Here is a 4,599-nt window from a genome sequence, read left to right as displayed (position 1 = left end):
AGATCTTGGTCTCATTTAAAAACGCCCTGACAGAAATGCTGAGTCTCACGTCTGGGTATTTTCCAACCCAGTCAAGCTGATGCTTCAATTTAACCATCATAAGTGTCACTTCCCATAGCTGTGCGGTTTCATCTTAGCTAACCTGTGTGTGGTCTGTTACTGGCCTCTGCATTCTGTCCTATTGGTTTAGCCTGTGCCAATAGTATATAAGAGACATTTCTGATATAATAAAGTTGATTCACAGCAAGCCCACAGCCAACATCAACTTAAACAGAGAGGAACTCAAAGAATTTCCACTAAAATCACGAACAAGACAAGGATGTCCACTCTCTCCAAACATATTCACAATAGTACTTGAAGTGAAAACCCTGCTACAAACCCTTTCATCTACAGTGGTGACCTGCCTGCATGACCATAGTGTCATAGACCTTATGGGTGTAACTAACTGCTTGGATTTAAGGACCACTCCATGAGATGAACTGTATGTCCAACACTGTTTGAGTGGCCAAGAATCTAAGGCTAGATAGGTTATGAATCTAGGGAAAAACCAAATACTATTGTTCTGCTAAAGGAACTTAGCAATAAAATGACATCTAATGACATTCTGCTATACCCCTAGATCAGTGTCTTGCTCAGCCATCATCAGAGAAGCTTCCTCCTGCGCTAGATAGGAACAAAGAGGGGCCTTCAACTGGACAATGTGCAGCGAGTAATAGACCTTTGAACACCCAGTGCTAAATAAGATGTCTTCATCAAATCTCTCCCTTTGGGGTTCAGGGAATTATAGGAGGAAGTAGGAAAAGAGTAAAAGCCAAAGGAGATAGATGGTAACAAGGAATCGGTGTTTTCCAGACCCAACAGGACAGATGCACATATGAACTCACAGGAACTGTGGCAGCATCCATAAGACCTGCACAGGTTCAAACCAGAGTCCCAGTGCCCAGACGGGGAAGTGTGTGCATTTCTCACACTCCTTCTTAGATCCTTTGTTTCTTGCCCTTCTTTGTTTGTCTCTTTTACTTGCCTGTTTGTTTTCTTAAGAGAGATAGAAGGCATGGAGTTAAGAGGTGGAGTTAGGATCTAGGAGGAGATGAGGGAAGCTGTGATCAGATTATATTGTATGAAAATAATTTTACTCTCAATAAAAGAATAAAATTTTAAAAAAGAAAAGAAACCCCTTTGCTGGTGCTACCATGGCAATGGTGGAAGAAGCAGTTGTTCGTTGAACTGTGGAAACACCACTGAGGGACACTGCCTTCTCTAGAATCTTCTACACTCCCAGCTGATGATGTCCAGGGGCACAGAGGGTCAGACAGATGAGAGGATGAGGGAGGAGCTCTGTAGGGATGATCCTTGTATTGTCAGCCAACTAAATAAAATGGGGATGTAAGCAGACATAGGGGTGTGGGCTGAGCAACAGACACGCCTGTAGTGAAAAGTCAAGAGAGACACTTTATAAGTAGACCACAACTACCTAATCCAGTCACAAAAGCAGATCAGAAGGAGGCAAAGGGGCCTGGATGCGTTGAAAGATCGTCACCATCATTATCATTTATTAAAAGCTCTGGATAGTTGTTTTGTTTTGTTTTGTTTTGTTTTGTTTTGTTTTGTTTTGTTTTGTGGTACCAACAATGTACTAGGAAGTCATGTTAATCCTCTCCTAAACACTGTCTCTATTCATCAGAACACTTCAGTAAGGTAGATATTATTTGGTTCATTTCACAGGTATGAAAAACAAGATTAAGGAAAGATAATATCCTTACCCGGGCTTACCCAGTCATGAGCAGGCGAAGTGTGAGTAGAGCGGAACACTGTGGTTTCAAATTCACCTTTGCTGTGGACTCTGTGACCCTCGATAACCTTGAGTCCATATTTATAATACCATACCTTGGCTTGTTTTGTGGATTAAGTGAGTCCATGCTTGGCAACTCTTTAGAACACAAAAATCAGCTTGTCTTCATTTCTCTTTGTGTACAAAAGTGTTTAGGTGAAAGCAACTCTGTGTGTTATTTTTTAGTATTAGCAAGAAGAGGAATCTCTTGCCGCCATGTTTAATGATTTTTATAGTTCAGGCATTATAATTATCTTAAAGGTTTCTCTCAGAGGGATCTCCTTCAGCTTGATAACAGCCAAAGAAGTTAGTAGTCAGCCCCTACCCCCATCCTTCAACCTCAACAAGGGAATTCGTAAGTTGCTTATTTTCCAAAACACCTTACACCTCATCTTCACACATCTGCCTATCCCTGATGTCTCTAGCCCAGCCAGCATCACCTCTCTCGTCTGCAGCCAGCCACAGATCCATGTAGGTCCAACTACATGAGGACCTCTCTCTCCAGCTCTTTGTCTGGAGAGTAAACTTAGATTTAAACACTTCCATTACATGTCATGGCTTCTAAGACAGAAGCAAACAATTTAGTCTGCTCTCTGATGTCTGCGCAGTGTGACCTTTGCCTTTCTCTCCATTTCCTCTGCCCCATTCTCCCAATCCTCCAAGCAACCCAAATTTGGTCCCCAAATTCACCAGCTTTCTTGTCTGATCCTCTGAATAGGCTGTTTCCTGGTAAAGAGTAATCATTTATATCAGTTAAAATAATGATTTCCATAGGGACAATATAAAAAGTATCAAGATTGCTTTTCAATTATGTATGAAGTAAATAATAAGCTGGGACAATTAGTTAAGAGGAGAATTCAGACCCAGCTTTATACATAGGAAACCCACAGGGACCCACTAAACATTACTATTACTAATACATGGATTCAGCGAGGTTACAGGGTTCGAGATCGAGCTACAGATATTTGCAAAAACCGTGTTTCTATATAATGCCAATGGACACTCCAACACGAAACTGAGTTTCACTTATAATAACATCGAAAAGAATAAAATATATATGCAACACTTTAAGAAAAGAAATGCAGGAGGGAGGGTGAGAGAGGGCGATGGCGATGTGGCTGGAAAGCAGAAGTGAAAGGGTCTTGGGTGGAAGAGAAACAGCCAGAGGGGAAGCGGGGGACACAGGAGAAGATAGTGGGAGAAGGGAGTGACCGAAACAGATCACAATGATACAAATGTGTGAAGATGCGGCATGAAGCTCATTGCTGTATATGCTGGTTCTAAAACTAATTTTAAAATAAAGTACAAGATTTGTATACTGAAAACTAAAAAACAAATTTTGGAAAAAAATGAAAGAAAAGCTAAGTAAATATAAATAAGCAAATATAAATAAGTAAATATATTGGACTTGAAGACAACATTACTAAAATAGTGGTCTTCTAATCGTGCTACAAAAGCAGCACAATTAGCAAATCCCAGCTGTCTTTTTTTCAGAAATTTGACAGACTCAGCATAAAATTTGTGGGGTGCCAGACTGACCCAAGACTTTTTCTAAGAACAAAGGTCCTTGCCCAGGAACAGACTTGGTGGCAAGGCTGGTTTGACACTAGAGCCAGTACCTCTGAGGAATTAGTTACAGTTTCTGGGGACCAGGCTTCCCCCCAGCCCTGGCTGTGGTTAGCAGTCTTAGCAGCTGTTTCTGTGGTACCTCTTGCTGTCTTCACTAATGTGGTCTGACTTAACTTTTGCCCTCCTTCCCCACACACACACTCCACACCCATAAACGGTATAGAAGATGCTGAACTTCCTAATAAACTTGCTTAGCCCAAGTCATCATCTTATGCAAGACCTACTAGTCCCAGCTATTGCTTTTGCATTTTTTATTTCTCATTTGTTCTATTTCTCAATCCCTGGCCCTCCCACTCAACACCTTCAGTGCCATTTGGGACCCTTATTCTTGCTGGTTCAGAAAAAAATCCACACAGAAACAGAGGCAACCAAAAACAAAAACAATGAAGTACCATGGAAAAGAAGAACAAAGCCAGAACACTCACCCTTCCTGATTTTGCAACTTACCACAAAGCTACATACGGTAATCAAGATGGTGTGGTGGAGACATAAGGACCAAGATTTTAATCAATGGAACAGATTAAGAAGAGCCTGGAAACCCTTACATTTATAGCACATATTCTTCTCTTTTTAAAACACATATTCATATTTTAAACAAGTATACAAGCCAACCAGAGGTGTGGAGGAAGGAGGAGAGTCCTTTGAGCAATTGTTGCTGGAACATTTGGATATTTATATGCAAAATAAATAACTCAATGGAGAATCCAAACATATGGCTTTTCTATTAATCAGGAAAGCTGAAATACATTTGCACACAGATGCAGAGCTGTTCCCTCCAGACAAAACTTACTGGCCTTTCTACCTCACTGTGAGTTTCCACAATTCACAGGTTACTAAAAGAATTTAAGACAATGGAAGAGGTGAGTCTTCATAGAACAAGAAAAGCCAAAGAGAAATCAGAGGGCAGTCATTGATCTTTTGTTGGAAAGGTGGAGCTCACTTCAAAGTCTTTCACTGTTTTTCCCAAATCTCTGTTTGGAGGGCTGTCCCCTACTCTGTCCCTAGCTTATTTGCACTCTTTAGCTCTTAGCTTAAAAGGCAATTCCTAGGAGAGAGAGACACACAGAGAGACAGAGACAAACAGAGAGACAGAGAGAGATGGAGACAGAGAGAGGTGGAGACAGGGACAGAGACAGAGA

General features: G+C 41.1%; 1 long non-coding RNA gene across 1 annotated transcript in view; it reads left to right on the top strand.

The window, feature by feature from the left end:
* The window catches only part of LOC114625069, a 23,233-nt gene extending 21,453 nt beyond the window's left edge, over nucleotides 1–1,780 (top strand). The window contains exon 3 of the long non-coding RNA XR_003712005.1: nucleotides 1,726–1,780. This is a non-coding gene — a long non-coding RNA (uncharacterized LOC114625069). The remainder of the gene's footprint in view (nucleotides 1–1,725) is intronic.
* The last annotated feature ends 2,819 nt before the right edge of the window (nucleotides 1,781–4,599 follow it).

This window comes from Grammomys surdaster, unplaced genomic scaffold, assembly GCF_004785775.1.
Source record: "Grammomys surdaster isolate TR1022 unplaced genomic scaffold, NIH_TR_1.0 213, whole genome shotgun sequence".
Classification (NCBI taxonomy): Eukaryota; Metazoa; Chordata; class Mammalia; order Rodentia; family Muridae; genus Grammomys; species Grammomys surdaster.
The sequence above is the reverse complement of the archived record's forward strand: the minus strand, read 5'-3'. Positions and strand labels throughout refer to the sequence as shown.